This window comes from Xenopus tropicalis, chromosome 8 (assembly GCF_000004195.4).
Source record: "Xenopus tropicalis strain Nigerian chromosome 8, UCB_Xtro_10.0, whole genome shotgun sequence".
Classification (NCBI taxonomy): Eukaryota; Metazoa; Chordata; class Amphibia; order Anura; family Pipidae; genus Xenopus; species Xenopus tropicalis.
In genome coordinates this window covers 20,611,066-20,633,815 of record NC_030684.2, presented here as the reverse complement: position 1 = coordinate 20,633,815, position 22,750 = coordinate 20,611,066, and the positions used below count along the sequence as shown (strand labels likewise).

General features: G+C 46.9%; 1 long non-coding RNA gene across 1 annotated transcript in view; it reads right to left on the bottom strand.

The window, feature by feature from the left end:
* Window positions 1-18,172, bottom strand: part of LOC116406603 — a 100,464-nt gene extending 82,292 nt beyond the window's left edge. Inside the window, exons 1-3 of the long non-coding RNA XR_004219634.1 lie at window positions 18,082-18,172; window positions 14,985-15,264; window positions 13,162-13,239 (exon numbers count right to left, since the gene is read on the bottom strand). This is a non-coding gene — a long non-coding RNA (uncharacterized LOC116406603). The remainder of the gene's footprint in view (window positions 1-13,161; window positions 13,240-14,984; window positions 15,265-18,081) is intronic.
* Window positions 18,173-22,750: the final 4,578 nt, after the last annotated feature.

Sequence of the window (22,750 nt, the reverse complement as noted above, 5' to 3'; positions counted from 1 at the left end):
GATAACTATGTATAAATATATAAAGGGATCATATAATAACCTTTCTAATGTTTTATTTACCAGTAGGTCCTTCCAACGGACACGAGGGCACCCACTTCGTTTAGAAGAAGGGAGGTTCCATTTAAACATTCGGAAAGGATTTTTCGTGCTGGCTGATACATTATATAACTTTAAGAAGGGGCTGGATGGATTCTTAGCAAGTGAGGGAATACATGGTTATGGGAGATAGCTCTTAGTACAAGTTGATAAAGGGACTGGTCCGATTGCCATCTTGGAGTCAGGAAGTAATTTTTTCCCCTCTGCGGCAAATTAGAGAGGCTTCAGATGGGGTTTTTTGCCTTCCTCTGGATCAACTAGTAGTTAGGAAGGTTATATATAGGCATTATGGTTGAACTTGATGGACGTATGTCTTTTTTCAACCCAACTTACTATGTTACTATGTATAATGCCCACAGGGAACACAGCCAGTGTAAATATGCAGTGCTAACACCATGTATAATGCCCACAGGGCACACAGCCAGTATATATGCAGTGCCAACATCATGTATAATGCCCACAGGGCACACAGCCAGTATATATGCAGCACCAACATCATGTATAATGCCGACAGGGCACACAGCCAGTATATATGCAGTGCTAACATCATGTATAATGCCCACAGGGCAAACAGCCAGTATATATACAGTGCCAACATTATGTATAATGCCCACAGGGCACACAGCCAGTATATATGCAGCACCAACATCATGTATAATGCCCACAGGGAACACAGCCAGTATATATGCAGTGCCAACATCATATTTAATGCCCACAGGGCACACAGCCTGTATATATGCAGCACCAACATCATGTATAATTCCCACAGGGCACACAGCCAGTATATATGCAGTGCCAACATCATGTATAATGCCCACAGGGAACACAGCCAGTATATATGCAGTGCCAACATCATGTATAATGCCCACAGTGCACACAGCCTGTATATATGCAGCACCAACACCATGTATAATGCCCACAGCCAGTATATATGCAGCACCAACATCATGTATAATGCCCACAGGGAACACAGCCAGTGTAAATATGCAGTGCTAACACCATGTACAATGCCCACAGGGCACACAGCCAGAATATATGCAGCGTCAACACCATGTACAATGCCCACAGGGCACACAGCCAGTATATATGCAGTGCCAACATCATGTATAATGCCCACAGGGAACACAGCCTGTAAATATGCAGCGCCAACATCATGTATAATGCCCACAGGGCACACGGCCAGTAAATATGCAGAGCCAACATCATGTATAATGCCCACAGGGCACACAGCCAGTATATATGCAGTGCCAACATTATGTATAATGCCCACAGGGAACACAGCCAGTATATATGCAGTGCCAAGTTCATGTATAATGCCCACAGGGAACACAGCCAGTATATATGCAGCACCAACATCATGTAAAATGCCCACAGGGCACACAGCCAGAATATATGCAGCGTCAACACCATGTACAATGCCCACAGGGCACACAGCCAGTATATATGCAGTGCCAACATCATGTATAATGCCCACAGGGAACACAGCCAGTATATATGCAGTGCCAAGTTCATGTATAATGCCCACAGGGCACACAGCCTGTATATATGCAGCGCCAACACCATGTATAATGCCCACAGGGCACACAGCCAGTATATATGCAGCACCAACATCATGTAAAATGCCCACAGGGCACACAGCCAGAATATATGCAGCGTCAACACCATGTATAATGCCCACAGGGCACACAGCCAGTATATATGCAGTGCCAAGTTCATGTATAATGCCCACAGGGCACACAGCCAGTATATATGCAGTGCCAACATCATGTATAATGCCCACAGGGCACACAGCCTGTATATATGCAGCGCCAACATTATGTATAATGCCCACAGGGCACACAGCCAGTATATATGCAGCACCAACATCATGTATAATGCCCACAGGGCACACAGCCTGTATATATGCAGTGCCAACATCATGTATAATGCCCACAGGGCACACAGCCAGTATATATGCAGCGCCAACATTATGTATAATGCCCACAGGGAACACAGCCAGTGTAAATATGCAGTGCTAACACCATGTATAATGCCCACAGGGAACACAGCCAGTATATATGCCGTGCAAACATCATGTATAATGCCCACAGGGCATACAGCCAGTATATATGCAGCGCCAACATCATGTATAATGCCCACAGGGCACACAGCCAGTATATATGCAGTGCCAACATCATGTATAATGCCCACAGGGCACACAGCCTGTATATATGCAGCGCCAACATTATGTATAATGCCCACAGGGAACACAGCCAGTGTAAATATGCAGTGCTAACACCATGTATAATGCCCACAGGGCACACAGCCAGTATATATGCAGAACCAACATCATGTATAATTCCCACAGGGAACACAGCCAGTATATATGCAGAACCAACATCATGTATAATGCCCACAGGGCACACAGCCAGTATATATGCAGTGCCAACATCATGTATAATGCCCACAGGGCACAGAGCAAGTATATATGCAGTGCCAACATCATGTATAATGCCCACAGGGCACACAACCTGTATATATGCAGCGCCAACATTATGTAAATTGCCCACAGGGAAAACAGCCAGTGTAAATATGCAGTGCTAACACCATGTATAATGCCCACAGGGCACACAGCCAGTATATATGCAGCACCAACATCATGTATAATGCCCACAGGGAACACAGCCAGTGTAAATATGCAGTGCTAACACCATGTATAATGCCCACAGGGCACACAGACAGTATATATGCAGCGCCAACACCATGTATAATGCCCACAGGGCACACAGCCAGTATATATGCAGCGCCAACATCATGTATAATGCCCACAGGGAACACAGCCAGTATATATGCAGCACCAACATCATGTATAATGCCCACAGGGAACACAGCCAGTGTAAATATGCAGTGCTAACACCATGTATAATGCCCACAGGGCACAGAGCCAGTATATATGCAGTGCCAACATCATGTATAATGCCCACAGGGCACACAGCTGGTATATATGCAGCGCCAACATCATGTATAATGACCACAGGGCACACAGCCAGTATATATGAAGAGCCAACATCATGTATAATGCCCACAGGGCACACAGTTAGTATATATGCAGTGCCAATACCATCTATAATGCCCACAGGGCACACAGCCAGTATATATGCAGTGCCAACATCATCTATAATGCCCACAGGGCACACAGCCAGTATATATGCAGCACCAACATCATGTATAATGCCCACAGGGAACACAGCCAGTATATATGCAGCGCCAACATCATGTATAATGCCCACAGGGCACACAGCCTGTATATATGCAGCGCCAACATTATGTATAATGCCCACAGGGCACACAGCCGGTATATATGCAGCGCCAACATTATGTATATTGCCCACAGGGAACACAGCCAGTGTAAATATGCAGTGCTAACACCATGTATAATGCCCACAGGGCACACAGCCAGTATATATGCAGAACCAACATCATGTATAATGCCCACAGGGAACACAGCCAGTATATATGCAGAGCCAACATCATGTATAATGCCCACAGGGCACACAGCCAGTATATATGCAGTGCCAACATCATGTATAATGCCCACAGGGCACACAACCTGTATATATGCAGCGCCAACATTATGTAAATTGCCCACAGGGAACACAGCCAGTGTAAATATGCAGTGCCAACACCATGTATAATGCCCACAGGGCACACAGCCAGTATATATGCAGCGCCAACATCATGTATAATGCCCACAGGGAACACAGCCAGTGTAAATATGCAGTGCTAACACCATGTATAATGCCCACAGGGCACACAGACAGTATATATGCAGCGCCAACACCATGTATAATGCCCACAGGGCACACAGCCAGTATATATGCAGTGCTAACACCATGTATAATGCCCACAGGGCACACAGCCAGTATATATGCAGTGCCAACATCATGTATAATGCCCACAGGGCACACAGCCAGTATATATGCAGTGCCAACATCATGTATAATGCCCACAGGGCACACAGCCTGTATATATGCAGCACCAACACCATGTATAATGCCCACAGGGCACACAGCCAGTATATATGCAGTGCCAACATCATGTATAATGCCCACAGGGCACACAGCCTGTATATATGCAGCACCAACACCATGTATAATGCCCACAGGGCACACAGCCAGTGTAAATATGCAGTGCTAACATCATGTATAATGCCCACAGGGCACACAGCCAGTATATATACAGTGCAAACATCATGTATAATGCCCACAGGGCACACAGCCAGTATATATACAGTGCCAACGTCATGTATAATGCCCACAGGGCACACAGCTAGTATATATGCAGTGCCAACATTATGTATAATGCCCACAGGGCACACAGCCAGTATATATACAGTGCTAACATCATGTATAATGCCCACAGGGCACACAGCCAGTATATATGCAGTGCTAACATCATGTATAATGCCCACAGGGCACACAGCCAGTATATATACAGTGCCAACATCATGTATAATGCCCACAGGGCACACAGCTAGTATATATGCAGTGCCAACATTATGTATAATGCCCACAGGGCACACAGCCAGTATATATGCAGTGCCAACAACATGTATAATGCCCACAGGGCACACAGCCAGTATATATGCAGTGCCAACAACATGTATAATGCCCACAGGGCACACAGAAAGTATATATGCAGCGCCCACACCATGTATAATGCCCACAGGGCACATAGTCAGTATATATGCAGTGCCAACATCATGTATAATGCCCACAAGGCACACAGACAGTATATATGAAGCGCCAACACCATGTATAATGCCCACAGGGCACATAGTCAGTATATATGCAGTGCCAAGATCATGTATAATGCCCACAGTGCACATAGCCAGTATATATGCAGTGCCAACATCATGTTTAATGCCTACAGGGAACACAGACCGTATATATGCAGTGCCAACATCATGTATAATGCCCACCGGGCACACCGACAGTATATATGCAGTGCGAACACCATGTATAATGCCCACAGGGCACATAGCCAGTATATATGCCACGCCAACATCATGTATAATGCCCACAATGCACACAGCCAGTATATATGCAGTGCCAACATCATGTATAATGCCCACAGGGCACACAGCAAGTATATATGCAGTGCCAACATCATGCATAAGGGAAACAGGGAGTTTAAAGGGTGGGCACTGGGGATATAGAGAGAAGGTGGCATCAAGGGGTTAATAGTGCCATGTCTGGGGGCAGAGGAAAAGGAGGCTTTGTAAATGTGTAGCAGGAAATGATAAACTATTAATGGGTTAGGGCACCGCCACACAGGGCGTTTTCTTACCCATGATAAACTGAGATACCGCGGGTGAAGAAACGTCCCTAGTTCCCTTCTCACAGGCAATAATGGAAATCGCCAGTGGGGAAAACTACAATGCGCTTCCGCTTTCCTAAGTTGCCTCGCGGGGGATCGCGTGTACGTTTCCCCCCAGTGATTTACATTATTGCCAATGGGAAAGCATTTTCAGGAGAGCAGTCGCCGGCGGTAGCGCAGATGCGGGCGACTAATCTCCTAGTGTGCCATCATCCTTACCAGGGAGTTGGTAGGGGGCAGAGGCAGAGGGGGCTGAAGAGAGACAGCAGGGAGCAAACACACTGCTAAGGGTTAATATAGAGGGATTTCTCTCCATACTCACCCCCTGCAGCTCCTCTCTGATCCTCCTTCTCTCCTGCTCATGGTATGTGCCCCCACCTGTATAGTCTGGCCAGAAATGGGCCCCTACCCTGATGTACCGCTCCATTAACTCCACACATGCTGGTACGATCCTTGGAAAAAGGGGAATAAACATTCCATTAACTCCACACATGCTGGAAAGATCCTCAGAAAATGGACAATAAGAATTCCACTAACTCTGCACATGCCAAAATGTTGTTGGAAAATGGGAAATAAATAGTCCATTAACTTCTCACATGCTGGTACGATCCTTGGAAGATGGGGAATAAGCAGTCCATTAACTCCAGAAATGCCTGAAAGACTGGGAAATGGACACTTTGTTAACACCACACAAAATACACTAATTATACACACAGTGAGAAGCAGTGAGAACCATAGAGTCAAACCCATTAAATACAATGATCTCTGAAACCCCAGACCCCTTACCCTTCCAAAAAGCAGGTCTCCTGTAGGCTGCCTTATGTTGTACCTGAAGATCTCAGAATGATAGAGTTCAGAAAGGGGTCAAAAATCTTTTTTTGCCAAATGTTCTGAGTAGCCCCACCTTGTGGTAGGCAGGAGAATAGCACCCAAGCAGGAGAAACCCCTATAGCTCTTATGAGACTTGGGCCCTTTTGCCTATTGGTGCCTACACACCAATATTACAACTAAAAAAAATATATATTAGTTGGTTCAAGAATAAAAATGGAAATGGTAGAGTGAATTATTTGCAATGTGAAAAGTGTAATTCAGAAATAAAGTACCCCATACCTATCAAGTCGGAATCCTTTTAGTAGTAGAAATGAGGTGCCAACTAGTGATGAGCGAATATGTCCTGTTTCACCAAAAATTAGCAAACCGGTAATTCTTGACATGCAGACGTGATGTATTTTTACGCAGGCAACTCTTTTTCCTGCAGCACAACTTTTTTGTTGGGCAACTTATTTTTTCTCACTCAAAAAAAACATTTAACCCTTTTACTGTTGTTTGGCAGATAAAGATTCTTTCTGGAGAGGCGCTGCAGAGGGTTTCTAGCGATGACAGCTCCCTGGGCAACGAGCCAGGCGGGCTGTCATGTCGGCTCTGTGACGTGATCGTCGCACGATCGCATCGCGTCTGCTGCTTGGTTCCGCTTCCTTCTTCCCCCCAGCACCGGCCCACTGACTTCCTGCACATGGAGGACTAGGACTGTAGCACAGAGGACCAGGCACGCTTCAGGACAGGACACTTACACACACTTACTCACATTTACACACACATACAGCACACAATTTAGATATTCAAATACTCTGACTCATACTAATTACGCTGTCATGTGACTTATTTTGTTGTTTCACTGATTTGCACAATTTTTGTTTTATCCCTTTATTAGTGTTCCTGATCTGTTTTTAGCATGGCTTTGCCGTGTTAGGGGGGTTACGGCACATAATACGCTGACAGGGGGCTCTGTGTGCAAAAGCTGGGTTGGCAGGCGAGAAATCCATATGCACAAAAATACAACTGATTTGGAAAGTCCCATGTCTCCTGAACGTGCCAATACCAAATACCAAAAAGAAATGCAATGAACAACACTGCAAGTGTAAAACTGCAATAAAATCACAAAAATGAAAGACAATTGGGCAAATCAATGAAATAACAAAATGAATTATTTCCCAGCGTGTTTAGTGGTCAGAATACGTGGCTGCCAGGAAAAGCGCTAAGGGAAGACCCTCAGGTGCCTATATGGGGAATTAAATAACTTTCTGTTAAATCTGGTGGCAGAACAAAAGGGCAGAACATTTCTCTGCAGGGATCGGCGCAGGCCCAGGACAGCCGGACCCTCGGCACCTGAACCAATTGCTGTGGCTAAGTAATAATACAGCACAATGTAATGTAAAGGGTAAGTTCACCTTCAAAGCAGAACAAAAGCTAGTCCATCTTTAAGTTAACTTTCGTGGGTCATAAAATCTTCTGTTCTCATCAAGTTCTAGAGCAAAACAACACAGGAGCAGGGTCTGGGGGCCTCGGCACAGGAGCGGAAACCACGAGGGAGCGAATTTAAATTCATGTGGGCATAACATCACAGCATTACACATTTAATATTATCCCCCTGTCCAATGGCTGCGCCTGTAATTCTGGTAACATCAAAGCTTTTTGTACCCTCATACAGTAGCGCCTCGGCCACACACCTCCTGCACAATGTCCAATTGCACTGCCCTGCCATGTACAGCTTTGTCTGCGTAGTGCGTTGTGACATTGTGCAGGAGTTGCGCGGCGTAGGCAGAACTGTATGAATTGCAGCACCAACTAAATCGGAAGGTACAAAAAGCTTTAATATCAGCAGAGTTGTGCAGCCGTTGGGCAGGGGGATACATCTCATTGGGTAACGCTGTGCTGATGTCCCTGCGTATTTACACTCGCTCCCTCCAGGTTTCAGTTTGGGGATTTTGGTTGTGTGTACTGGGCTCTCCTGAATAGCTGCGAATTGGGCACAAGCTACACGGGGCTGGTAAAAATGGGCCTGCAAAAATGAAATGTGAGAGCTTAAGAGGCCAAAGGCAAGAAGAGAGGTGTTAGGCACTAACATAGGGGGAGATAGAAAAAATAATACCAGCAAGAAATGGGCCGCTGACGCCCATATGCATAGGATTGCCAAAGTATCTGGCCTATAGCATCACAATAGTTCATACAAGTTGTCCCGCAGGGCACTACAGCTACTGCAAAATCAATACATTTACTGTATTTTATGTGGCGCAAAATGACAAAATATACATTTACCAAAATGGGCACTTATGGGTAGTTATATCTTACAACTCAAAACTTACATTTTACAGCACCCTGTCTCCCATATGTCATTAGGTAACAAGGATAAAAAAAAGGGAATAAAAAAACAGCACATTTTTTGCTCGCCCAGTGAGATCAGCGGGCAGAAATGCAGTTAAAGTGAGGGAACACGGAGTGTTTGCTCCACTGCTCTGTTTTTTTTTGCAGGCTAAGAAAGCGGATCCACACCCTTACGCACCTCTGTAAAACTGCATTGAGAAGTACAGAATCCTCCTTCCCCGAGCAGGGATCGGCCTGAAAACACCAAAGCAGGAGTTTTTGGGCAGATGCAGTTTTACTGAGGTGCAGAAATACGGAAGGGATTCTCACCCTGCAGAAAAAACGCAGACTAAGAGCAAACGCTCCGTGTACCTTCGGCCTAAATTGTTTCACTGACAATAAAATCTATTGTAATGAATTGGCCGTCTCAATACCCACCCATCTCTGTGCATTCAGTGCCAACACTCTATTGTATAGAGCCGCCGCAGTAAGAGAAGCGGTTGATGTAAATATGTACCAGCTAGGCTCACCGCTCGGGAAAGATTTTGCCCCATTCTGATTTCGGCACATTTGCTGCAGGCAGTTTATTCAGATGGCGCGAGCGCCCCTCAGTGCCATACACAGAGCTTGATACGGCTGCCTGATGCACTTTTACTCAGTTGCCAAATACTGGGCTCTGTAGCTCCTTCCAAGTCATTGTTGGTCTCGGTGGTTTCTCTCTTTTTTTTTGTTTCCATGATAAGAAGTCAGTGCTTTAAAGAAATAAAATTTCAGAAAACAACTTCAATGTAGGACTTGTGGGTCAGTAATGAAGAGAATAGGGCAGGGGTTTGAAGACTTGGGCAAGTTACTAGAACTAAATGACCTTAGCAACCAGTGAGCAGTTTGAATGAGAGGCTGGAATATGAATAGGAGAGGACCCGAATAGAAAAAGAAGTTAGGAAAAGTAACAATAACAATAAAACTTCAGCTTCACAGAGCAACCAGTTGTTGGACGCTGGGGTACGTGACCCCCATTTGAAAGCTGCAAAGAGTTGGAAGAAGAAAAAGACAAATAGAATATAAAAAAAAATGAATAATTAAGACCAATTGGAAAGTTGCTTAGAATAGGCCATTCTATAACATACTAGAAGATAACGTTAACTGAATGCAGTGCAAAAAAAGTTGGGGGAGCACAGAGACCAGCGTACTCCCCATGAATACATTCTTCATTCCTGTCTTCAGCGGCACTGAGGGGGGGGTGGGGAACTCTTGGAATGGGCCTAAGTACTGGGCTATTAACACATTTTTGAGAGTGAGTGCACACGTATTAATGTCATGGGGTGGGAAGCGCAGCAGCAAGAAGGGGGTAGGCAGAGGTACCTGCTTAGCACCCCCCCCCCACACACATAGTTGCGCCCTAGGCAGGTACCACTTCTGCCTACCCCTGGTTCTGGCCCTGGGTATGTGTCAAAAACACCCAGCAGTACACTAACAGATCGTGCCTGAAATACTTTACACAGCAAGGCCAGACTCTACTCACAGTAGGATTACCCCAGGAAACCATATATTTTTGGAAAAAAAAAAACTATTTTGGAAAATCCGAAATGGGCAAATATGTCTTTCTACTCCAAACTACCAGACTGTAAAGCTTTTCTACAGTTATTGGTTTTTATAAATATGAAATTAGTTAAAAAACACCTCAAAGCTTCCAGTTTACAGGATCCTATCTCCTACAGGTCATTTGGTACCAAGATAAAAACATCCTAAATATGAATGCCAGTGGGGTTGTGGTCAAGATGGCAAATAAAACATAGTCAATATAAATGCCAGCGGGGGTGTGGCCAAGATGGAAAATAAAACATAGTAAATAGAAATGAAAACCATACTAACAGGAACCCAAACATTTCCCAAAGCGCTGACCAGGCCGCAGACCAAGAAGACTATTCCCCCTCCCTGGACTCAGTGCAAAGCATCACGACTAAAACAATACCTGATCCTGAACTCGGAGATTCTCTTAGTGATTAAATGGATTTACCCATCAATGGCCGCCCAACTTGAAACTGTTAAAGTGGACTCATCGTTTCAGCGTCAGGATTTTCAAATTCTCTGTGAACGCACGTCCAATGTAGCCCACAGACTGTCCATTGCTGAAGACATTATATAAGTATATCACCAACACATAATTTACACTTTTTTATTGAGGTATTATCTATATATTGGCGCGGGTTTAGTTAACACAACACAACTACACCAAAATACACTCATTTATGTGGATAAAGAGACACAAATCTGTTTACCCCAGAAAGCCACATATGTTGGGAAAGTACCTGTACATATTCAGGGAAATACAAATGGGTAAACATGGTAGAATGCAATAAAACCAACCCAAGGAGAGCAGCAGCCAGAACCCAAGTTTCACTTGTTTCCCCAATTCGGTTTTACAGGCAACAAATATGCAGAGCTGAAAATGCAATAAAATGGCTAAAAACTGAATAACGCTAAAAATCCAATTGACATGAAATACAAAAGATACTGCATTAGTATTAGGGCAGTTTTTAAAAACAAAATAACCACACAACAGATAAATAAAAAGACAAATAAATAAAAGCTAAACAATAGTAAAAGTGTGTACATGTGGCAAATTGCACAGTGTGTGTGAGTATGTACAAGTGCTGTAAGTGTGCGACCCCCTCGACCCCCCAGAAATATATGTATATGTGTGTGTCACTAACTTGTATACAGGCTGGAGAGGCAGGAGGGCTGCTGAAACCAGAGGAGGGCCGCCATGATGCAGAGAATTGCAGGGGGGGCAAAGGCTGAAGGAACAGGAAGGTCCCTGCTGCCCAACGGCCCACTCTTTCCCCCAAAGGGAACTGTGATTTGGTGGGTTCCCTCAGTGCAGCAGCCACAGAGCAGGTAGCCATGCCCTCCCCACTCACTGCACAATCATGCTCACTCACACTCACACTCAGTCACACACTCACACACAGAAAGAAGCAGAATTAGCATCTCACCCTCCTGGAAGCAGCACCATTTTGTAGGATAATGTCTCACACACACAGCATCATGTGACCAGGGTGGGGCTCAGAAAAGATACAAAGTAAAAAGTATGGGGGGGGGGCTGGTGCCTGGCAGAGAGAGAGCTGCAATGTTATCAGGAGACAGAGGCACAGAATCAGCACTTACTGCTGTCATTACTGCTCTCCAGTTGGGCATTTGCCCCGTCCCCCTCTATTTTTCTCCCTCAAACAGGGCAAAAGCCTCAGGTCCCCATAATGGTGTTTAGGGTTCCTGCCACACAAGGCGCTTTCCTGGCTTGTGTATAAGCGCAGGCCGACTGGGGATCCAACCCAAGGGGCCTTGCAGGTGCGCGTCCCCTAATCCCCCCCCACTGGGTCCCCCACCAGACGTCCTCCCCTGGGCTCCCGAAAGTTTAATGCGTCAGGGAGGAACGGTCGGACAGGGGGAGCGCCAGGAAGGGTCGGATCTGGGCCAATAAACCAGTCCAACCCTGCAGGCACAGAAAAGGAATTGTTTCCCCAGTCATATTATAACAGAGCCATGGTAAGCAATCAGAGCAGCTGAACACCCTCCGAAAGAAAACTAGAATGTTTCTGTACCCCAGTGTCCCCTCTCCGACAGCAAACTAGAATGTTTATGTTCCCTAGTGTCCCCTCTCCGACAGCAAATTAGAATGTTTATGTACCCCACTGTCCCCTCTCTGACAGCAAACTAGAATGTTTATGTACCCCAGTGTCCCCTGTCCGACAGCAAACTAGAATTTTTCTGTAACCCAGTGTAAGGGGCCAAAACAATAGCATCCCTGACTAATATGGGCTAAGTCAGATAGGAAGGTTTATGAAACCCCATTGGCCAAAGATAGTGGTGTCCAAAATAAAGGTTCCCTCCAGTGTTATCCGATAATTGGCCCAAGGTTCAAATCTGCCCTCCCCTTGAATGGTAACTGCACAGATATCAGCTCCTCCCTTGTATGGCAGCTTAAGCATCCTCCATAATAAAGACAACAAAATGCAATACAGGTATAGGATCCGTTTTCCAGAATGCTTGAGACCAAGGGTATTCTGGATAAGGGGTCTTTCCGTAATTTGGATCTCCATACCTTAAGTCTACTAAAAAATCAATAAAAGATTAATTAAACCCAATAGGATTGTTTTGCCTCCAATAACGATTAGTTATATTGTAGTTGGGATCAATTACAAGATGCTGTTTTTTTATTACTACAGAGAAAACGGAAATCAGTTTTAAAATTCTGAATTATTTGATTAAAATGGAGTCTATGGGAGACGGGCTTTCTGTAATTCAGAGCTTTCTGGTTAATGGGTTATTGGATTAGGGATCCCATACTGTATCAGGAATTTGAACCCCATATTTTTAATATGATGTGGAAATGTTATTTATAAAATAGTTGATTTTGTGTATTCTTACCTGAATGGAATGTATCAGGCCCGCCCTACTGAGACATATTGATGCAATTCAGCAGTTTAATTAAAATTAAGTGCCATCATTTGTCAGACATTCCCTTGGGTTATTTTTCTATAGGGAAAATATTAGTAAAAGTCTTACTGTTCAAATGGAGACAGCCATTCCCTTTCAGTCCCCTGCCGCCAATGAAAAGCAAGGAATATCCCTTTATTCATAACTCTACAGACAAAAGGAAGGTTTATTAGTAAAGTCAGATTCATTTCTCTCCTCCTCATACCCAAATATACATTCAAATGAGTGAGCTTTGGAATATTTGGGTTTAGTAACAATACATTGGGTTTAGTTTGTGACGTTCTGCCCTACACACTACAGGCTTTTGCGTGTTTGTGATACACACGTGTCGCTTTATGCTCCTCGTTGGCAGCTCATTTTGTAGCATCATTGTCTGTAAATGCATTGGATCCCTAAACAGAGCCATTTTCTCTGAAGGGGGCGCAGTGCCAGGCACACAATCGCGCACATCATGTAAAGCCCCAGTGTGCCCATTTTGTCTATTACTGTAATTAAGGTTCAAACTGAAGAATGCAGAGGAACATAGGCGCCTTGCACTCTATTCCTGGTCTATGGAAAATGGAAAGTCAGGGGCTCCTTCCTCCCTGCTGTTTATTTTCTGCAAAGAAATCATGTATAATAGAGGGGCCTAATTATTATTACTATTTATATAGTGCTATTGTTCTCTGTAGCACTTTACAGAGTAAGGGGACACTAAAGTCCATAGGGTTTGCATATACAGAACAATGGGAAGGGAGCAAGATAGCAGCTCCCAGTAGGTATCAGAATAGCCCTCAATAGTAAGAAATCCAAGTCCGGCTTTGGACTCCTCCAGTTACATGGGAGTAGGAGAAACAATAGGTTAGCTGAAAGCAGTTCTAATGTGTAGCGCTGGCTGAAAGCTCAGACTCAGGCACAATGCACTGAGATGGCGCCTACACACCAATATTACAGCTACAAATACATTTGTTGGTTCAAGAATAAAATGTTAAATGGCAGAGTGTATTTTTTCCAGAGCATTAGCCATTGTTATAACTCTCTCCAAATATTCGGGCATCATAAATAAGCCCTAATTTTTGCCTAATTTCTAGTAAAAGATATAACAGAAGAGTTTAGAATTCAGATGTTTACATCCCTATTATAAATAACCTGTGATTGGCTGTATTTCTCGTCAATCTGCTGACAATCGTGCCTGGTTTTCAGACATCTAAAAACCGGGCAGCCATGTAAAAACTGCGCCGTCTGGTTCAAAACTAGACAGGTGGCACCCCTATCCCCAGATTTAAAGAGCCAGTAACATTAAAAAAGTGTTTTTTCCAATACAAGTTTTCATCCGTTAATCCAGCACCTGCAAAATAAACCTTAACATAAACATCATTAAAAAACCCAGACCCACTGCAGAAATTAGCACTTCATTAACCCAAGACTTGCCAGTAAAATCACTGCCGAAATAGCAAATGAGCCGTTAACCCCAGTAAGAATAATGGATTCATGAAAACAAAAAAATAAAAGATAGTTATACTGGATTTGGCCCCTATTTCAAAATCACCATGTTCACCCAAGACTCCAACAAAGAATATTATAAGGCAAGCCAAGGGCCAAGATAAAAGGCATAAGGCATAAAACAAGGCATCCACAATTGAATAAAATAAAAACTAATTTGCAGCAGAATAAAACAGGTGGGAGGGAAGTACAAGACCAGAAATCATGATTCCCAGGCAATTACAACATCATAACAATCAATTATAAAAACAAACAGACCAATTACTGACTTTCTACTCAACTGTGGCTCATGATTGCACAGTAATCAGTTGATGTATTTTTACAATTCATGGATAATAAAGCAGGAGCAGGTAAGGAGTAAAACCGGGGGGTGAGGAGCCACTGACTGTGTGACCCTCTCCCTGACTTACTACTTGAAGAATCTGGAGGGAGCAGGAGGTGCCGACTAGATAGAGGAGCCGAATTTCCAAAAGCTCTGGTGGTGTTGCAGGGCAGTGAGGCAGGCAGTTCTACGGCAGCTGGTGGTGTTGCAGGGCAGTGAGGCAGGCAGTTCTACGGCAGCTGGTGGTGTTGCAGGGCAGTGAGGCAGGCAGTTCTACGGCAGATGGTGGTGTTGCAGGGCAGTGAGGCAGGCAGTTCTACGGCAGCTGGTGGTGTTCTTTCGCTGCACTAATAGGGCGGTGTGTTGAGCTGTAGGAGGAATTTGGTTTTTGACAAAAAATTATAGTAGCGGTAAACAGTAAGAAATGTACTTTATTAGTAGGTGTTAATATAGGTGGGGTTAGTTCCCAGAATGTGATTTGTCGGTCAGCCTTTAAGGCTGATGCCAGACGAGGATTAGGGCGGATATTTTCGGCAAGCGAAAAAGCAGTTGCTGAAAATACCGCCCTACGCCTCCTACATGTGCCTGCACCCGAATGAATGGAATACGCTCTGGTGCAGGCACATGTAGCCGAAATACGCATAAAAACGCGAGACTTTCAAACTCTGATGTACTGATGTAGAGAATGCTATTTTGAGACAATTTACAACTGTCTGGCTGGTGTGCCAGGCACGGACTCCAGTTTATACAGAGAGAAATGGTGCCCAAAAAATGCCACTGTGACATTATCACATTATCAGATACTGAAAAATAAACCAAATAAAGTGCATTAAATAACCAAGAGCAGTATTTAACCAGAACTGTAGCATAGTATCTGAATCCTGAAACAGTGAAGCGTGTAAATAAAAACTGATCAGCGAGCATTAAATACTGTGGGGATACTGACCCAAGGCAGAGCTTGTGCTGAGGTCCCTGTTATCGTAGCAACAAACCTCTATGTCTGTGTCACGTTAAACACATGCAGTCAGATCCAGTGAATCACATAGAAGCCACTTTACCCAGTGAGGGGCACGGACGTCACATTACATGGCATCATTTATGGCCCATTTGAGTGGCTGAGAGTCAGAGTATGGGAGGAGTTGCCCCCAGGGTTTGACTGGGGAGTGCAGGGCCCACCGGGCTTCTGCCTCGGGGGCCCCTGCACCCCCAAATGGTCCCCGCCGCCTTCACCCCCCCCTCCCGCAGAGGCCCCCAGCACCTGTCCAACCTCCTCCTCGAGCACCCTATATCAAACTTACCTGAAGCGCGTTGGGGGAGGGAGACCAGTGGATCAGCGGAGGACCTGCGGAGATTGGGTATGGGCCGACGGGGCCCACCGGGTTTTTTCCCAGTACCCCGGTGGCCCAGTCGGACACTGGTTGCCTCTGCTGGCAAAATGTACAGCAACCAGTCTGTAAGGGCACAGCCTCCCCATTCAGCCACAAACTACAGAGTGAGCAGAACAGTGTCCCCATCAGTAACAGGGGAACTGCCCAGCCACAGGGCTCACACTCGGGGCTAAGTCCCCAACAGTGGATCTATGCTGGTTAACAGGGTCGGTCTTATCAACTGAAGGGCCCAATTGGGGAACTTTGTCACGGCCCCCCAGATAGGGTTGCCACCTTTCTCTTTAGATAGACCCAGACAGGACTGGGGGAGTGACATCAGGGGACGGGCGCTGTGACGCAAAGGGGCAGATGTGGTGAAACGGGGGGCAGGCACGGTGATGTAAGGGGGTGTGTCAATAACATGTAGGGGCGGGATAAGCCCTAGCGTACTGTGATTGGCTGTATTTCTTGTCAATCTGCAGGTAATCCTAATCCTAATCCTGCAGGTAAAGGTTTTTAGACATCTGAAAACCAGGCAGCAATCTAAAAACCGGGTTGCCTGGTTCAAAACTAGACAGGTGGCAACCCTATCCCCAGATTTAAAGAGCCATTAACATTAAAAAAAAAGTGTTTTTTCCCCAAACAAAAGTTTTCATCCATTAATCCAGCATCTACAAAATAAACCTGACCATAAACATCATTAATAAAACCCAGACCCACTGCAGAAATACCAATTAGCACTTCATTAACCGTAATGGTAACAGTAATGGATTCATGAAAACAAAAGATAGTTATACTGGATTTGGCCCCAGTTCCAAATCACAATGTTCACCCAAGACTCCAACAAAGAATATTATAAGGCAAGCCAAGGGCCAAGATAAAGGCATAAGGCATAAAACAAGGCACACAATTTAATGAAATAAAAACGGACTAATTTGCAGCACAATAAAACAGGTGGGAGGGAAGTAAAAGACCAGAAATAATGATTCCCAGGCAATTACGATATCATATCAATTAAAAAAACATAAACATAGACCAATTACTGACTCACTACTCAACTGTGGCTCATGATTGCACAGTAATCAGTCAGTGTATTTTTACAATTCTGTGCTTGCAACAAATGTCCCCTTGTATCTCTTTAGCTCAGCATATAAATTCATTTAGATTCCCATGGCAACACTTTAAAACAAATTCAAACTGTAAAATACATTGCGGCATAGATAGATAGATGATCCAAAGATAGATAGATAGATAAAAGACGATAGATAGGGATAGATGATAGATAGATAGATGATAGAAAGATAGATGTATGGATAGATAGATATGACACAGACTGTTCTATAACTAGATACATATTACATTATACATAATATTTGGAGCTTCCAGTTTACTTGTCTTTGCCGATACATTTTCTATGAGCAACAAGAGCAGCAACATCTCCAGATCTCTAGGGTTCAGTTTGCACCCTTTGTAACCGTTTCATTAGATGATTGGATCTCAATATATTTATCAATCTGGTACATTATAATTAAATACAGTACGTCACAAGTTCACAACACATAATGGGTCTAATGTTTTCGAGCAAACAAATCTCAATGCTGACATTTTGCGACCATTCTTAACCCAAATGTTCTATATGTGATTAACATCTGGCATCTTGCCTGTCTGTGGTGCAGACACAGATGAATATATTGAGATCCAATCATCTAATGAAATATTTAAAATCTAGTACATTATAATTAAATACAGCAGGAGCAGGTAAGGAGTATAACCGGGGGGTGAGGAGCCACTGACTGTGTGACCCTCTCCCTGACTTACTACTTGAAGAATCTGGAGGGAGCGGGAGGTGCCGACTAGATAGAGGAGCCGATGCCGAATCTCCAAAAGTGCTGGTGGTGTTGCAGGGCAGTGAGAGACAGTTCTACGGCAGCTGGTGGTGTTGCAGGGCAGTGAGAGACAGTTCTACGGCAGCTGGTGGTGTTGCAGGGCAGTGAGAGACAGTTCTACGGCAGCTGGTGGTGTTGCAGGGCAGTGAGAGACAGTTCTACGGCAGCTGGTGGTGTTGCAGGGCAGTGAGAGACAGTTCTACGGCAGCTGGTGGTGTTGCAGGGCAGTGAGAGACAGTTCTACGGCAGCTGGTGGTGTTGCAGGGCAGTGAGAGACAGTTCTACGGCAGCTGGTGGTGTTGCAGGGCAGTGAGAGACAGTTCTACGGCAGCTGGTGGTGTTGCAGGGCAGTGAGAGACAGTTCTACGGCAGCTGGTGGTGTTGCAGGGCAGTGAGAGACAGTTCTACGGCAGCTGGTGGTGTTGCAGGGCAGTGAGAGACAGTTCTACGGCAGCTGGTGGTGTTGCAGGGCAGTGAGAGACAGTTCTACGGCAGCTGGTGGTGTTGCAGGGCAGTGAGAGACAGTTCTACGGCAGCTGGTGGTGTTGCAGGGCAGTGAGAGACAGTTCTACGGCAGCTGGTGGTGTTGCAGGGCAGTGAGAGACAGTTCTACGGCAGCTGGTGGTGTTGCAGGGCAGTGAGAGACAGTTCTACGGCAGCTGGTGGTGTTGCAGGGCAGTGAGAGACAGTTCTACGGCAGCTGGTGGTGTTGCAGGGCAGTGAGAGACAGTTCTACGGCAGCTGGTGGTGTTGCAGGGCAGTGAGAGACAGTTCTACGGCAGCTGGTGGTGTTGCAGGGCAGTGAGAGACAGTTCTACGGCAGCTGGTGGTGTTGCAGGGCAGTGAGAGACAGTTCTACGGCAGCTGGTGGTGTTGCAGGGCAGTGAGAGACAGTTCTACGGCAGCTGGTGGTGCGGTGCTGACTGAGCCCAACGGGGCGGCTGGTACTGATGCTGCTGGTAATGTGTCCAATAACGATGCCTAACCCTATAGTAGGGAGGAAATGAAAGAAAACAACTTAGAAGTGTTTAGTTTAGTCCCCTCAGAGCCACAGTCTGTAAATGATTAATCCACTGATTCACATTGTAGCAGCATCTTATGTCTGTCGCCCCCCCTCCTGGGAGGTAGAGTATGGTCTGTGCCCAGTCAGATTCCCAAATTGTGCAAAGTGTTGTGCCACCAGTTATCCCAAAATGATTGGCCAATATTTGTTCACAAATTGCCTTAGGGAACTGCTAGAAAATGTTCATTTTTAATGGGAGATAAAATGAAGATCCTAATCCTGTGAACTAACTACCATAGGAGGATGTTAGCGGCAGCCCGACCCAACCCCGCCGGAACCCCAACCCGACACCCCCCCCCACGGCAGCCTGACAAGACCAGACAAGACAAGACTCCCCACGGCAACCCAAACCCCCCATGGCAGCCCGCCCCGACCCCCTGGCGGCAGCCAGGCCGACCAGAAACCCACCCCCGCGGCAGCCAGGCCCGACCAGACACCACCCCCCCACTGAAGCAGCCCGGCTTCCCACGGCAGCCCCACACACCCAACCCCGACCCCCCCCGGTGGCAGCCCAACTTCCCACAGAAGCCCGGCCCAACCAGATCCCCGGGCCGGGCTGTCGTGGGAAGGGTCTGGTTGGGCTGCCGTGGGACCCCCCCCCCGGCAGCCCAGCCCGACCCCCCCCCCACGGCAGCCCAGCCGGCCCGATCAGACCCCCCCATGGCAGCCTGACCCCCATCACCAGGACCTGACCAGACCCCCCGACAGCATCCCGACCCGACTCCTCCGCCACCATGGCAGCCTAACCCCACCCCCCCACAGAAGACCAAACAGACCCCTCCTGGCAGCCCAGCCCGACCAGACCCCCCCCATCGCAGCCCGGCCAGACCCCCCCATCGCAGCACGGCCCGACCAGACCCTTCCCACGGCAGCCCAGACCCCCCACGGCAGCCTGACCCGACTCCCCACGACCTGACCAGACCCCCCCCCACGGCGTCCCGGCCCGACTCCCCCTCCCCATGGCAGCCCAACCCTACCCCCCCACAGAAGACCCACCCGACCAGACCCCCCCACACAGCAGCCTGACCCGACTCCCCACGACCTGACCAGCCCCCCCCCCACGGCAACACAGCCTGCCCAGCCCGACCCGACTCCCCATGGCAGCCTGGCCCCACAAAAAACCCCCACAGCCCCACCCGATCCCCCCCATGGCAGCCTGGCCCGACTCTCCACAGTAGCCCGACCCCCCACAGCAGCGCCAACGGACCCCACCCAACCTGATCAATCCCTGCCACGGCAGACCCACCCAATGGCAGCCCGACCAGATCGTCCCCCACTATAGACCTGTCTCTATAATTGCGAGCCGCGGCAGCGTGACGCGCCCCCAGAAACTCGCCCCCCCCATGGCAGCCCAACTGACCCGAACAGACCCCCCCACAGCAGCCTGACCCGACTCCCCACGACCTGACCAGACCCCTCCACGGACTCAACCCCCACCATGGCAGCCCAACCCAACCTCCCCCACAGAAGACCCATCTGACCCACCCCACAGCACCCCAGCCCGACCAGAACCCACCCCCAGGCAGCCCAGCCCACCCCCCCACAGGAGCCTGACTCGACTCCCCATGACCTGACCAGCCCCCCCACCCCCCATGGCAGCCAGACCAGACCCTACCACTGCCCAGCCCAACTCCCCATGGCAGCCTGGCCCCACAAGAACCCACCCAATGCCCCCCATAGCAGCCTGGCCCGACTAGACTCTCCACAATAGCCCGACCCCCACAGCAGTGCCAACGGACCCCACCCAACCTGACCCGGCAGCCCAACCAGACCTTCTCTTAAATTGCGATCCAACAGCGCGACGCGACACCACCCCGCCCCAGCCACACCCAACGCGTCATATCTCACACAAAGCCAACAACTATTTTTAGCAAATACCCACATCGATAACTCACCTACATCCCTCTGGCCGGACAACACAACCGCACTTCTGAACTTAGCACTGCGTCAAAAATTAATAAGCACGTCATGACTATTGAGTGGATTTACTAACAAGTTGTTACAGTTGAGGAGACTGTCTCTTCCTTGTATGCAAATAAACAAAGTGTATTCTGGGATCTCATTAAAATTAATACCCAGAATTCCACTTTGCTTACGTGTTTACATATTTGCCAGTCTCCTCAATTGTAATGATATGATAGCCAATCTACTCTCCTGGGTGGGAGCCATTCCTTGTTATTATTGGGCTGTGTAATGACTGGGCCTTTTGGCTAAGAATTACACTATAGCTCCTATCAAGCCTTGTTATCTGCTGGCCTTTCAGCGCTGGAGCTAAAGGAGGAGAGGATCCCAGTAACAATTCTTGGAACAGTTTTGGCTAGGTGGTCCTGAACTCTTCATGGACTATGTGTTTAATAAGAGAGAGTGTTGGACTATGGTTTTCCTTAGTGAATGCTGTTTGTGCACTGGGTGATGAAATAAGGCAGACTTCATATTTTATATATAGTATAAAAAGAAAATTAATATATATGGATCCTATACAAGGGTGAATTGGGTATAAAGCTCACCAGGCTAAACCATCCCAGTGCCCATATCTAACCCCATCCCAGAGGGGCCCCTAACCATATAATCTCCTGAAACTTTCAGATATTGGTTTAGGGCAAAACCAGTCAGCTCTAGCCCCCGGCACCACTATAGCCAGGCCCAGTCTAACCCTGGGATTTTGGTTATACCACATTTTATATTATTATTACTATTTTTACCCATTCTCTGCTTTGGTCAGTAGGGGGAAGGATATAGGGATCTCTTATATCAAAACACGAATGGGAAAAATTTGGATTGGAAACGAAAATTTCTGAAGATCGCAAATATCACGAAAATGCTTACGAAAAAATCGCATTAGTCACGATAATATCGTATTGACGATCCGAAAGTCACAAAATTTTCGTACCGAACTATCGTAAACAGCGGCAAGACCAATCCGATTTTTTCGCGCATTCGTGGATAAGTAAATGTGCCCCTTAGCCTTACGGCACAGGGGATTCTACTTCCTGCAGGCATTTTGCTCGGGGATAAAGGGCTTTTCTGGGCCAGGAGGCTTCAGGACATTTGGCCAGCTAGTCCTGCATATATTGGCTTTTCAATTTTTCAGGCCGAGTCATTGCCCCCTTATACACTGTGTGGCACTTAGTAGGGAGCACATTGTATTTTCTTGCACTTGGTTGATTGGAGCACACAGGCTTCTAGAAATACAAGGAAAAGACAAAAAAAATTTGGAGAAAAGATCCGATCGTATGGTTTGAACCAGAGTCAGACTGGGAAAAATCCCGGTGGGCCCCAGCTCTAGTGGGCCCAGGTGGCCCAGACTCGACCCTTGCCGGTGCTCCCTCTGCCCGACCGCTGCTCCCCTGACGCGTAAAATTTACGCGCTCGCGGGAATGATGTCGGGTGGGGGGCCCTGTGAGGGGGGTTAGGGGGGCCCTGCGGGGGGGGGGGGTTAGGGGCGGGGCACCTGCAGGAGCCCTGGGGCGGGAGGCCCGGTGGGCCTTTCACCCCCTCAGTCCGACCCTGGTTTGAACAACTGTTGAAGGGTTGGGAA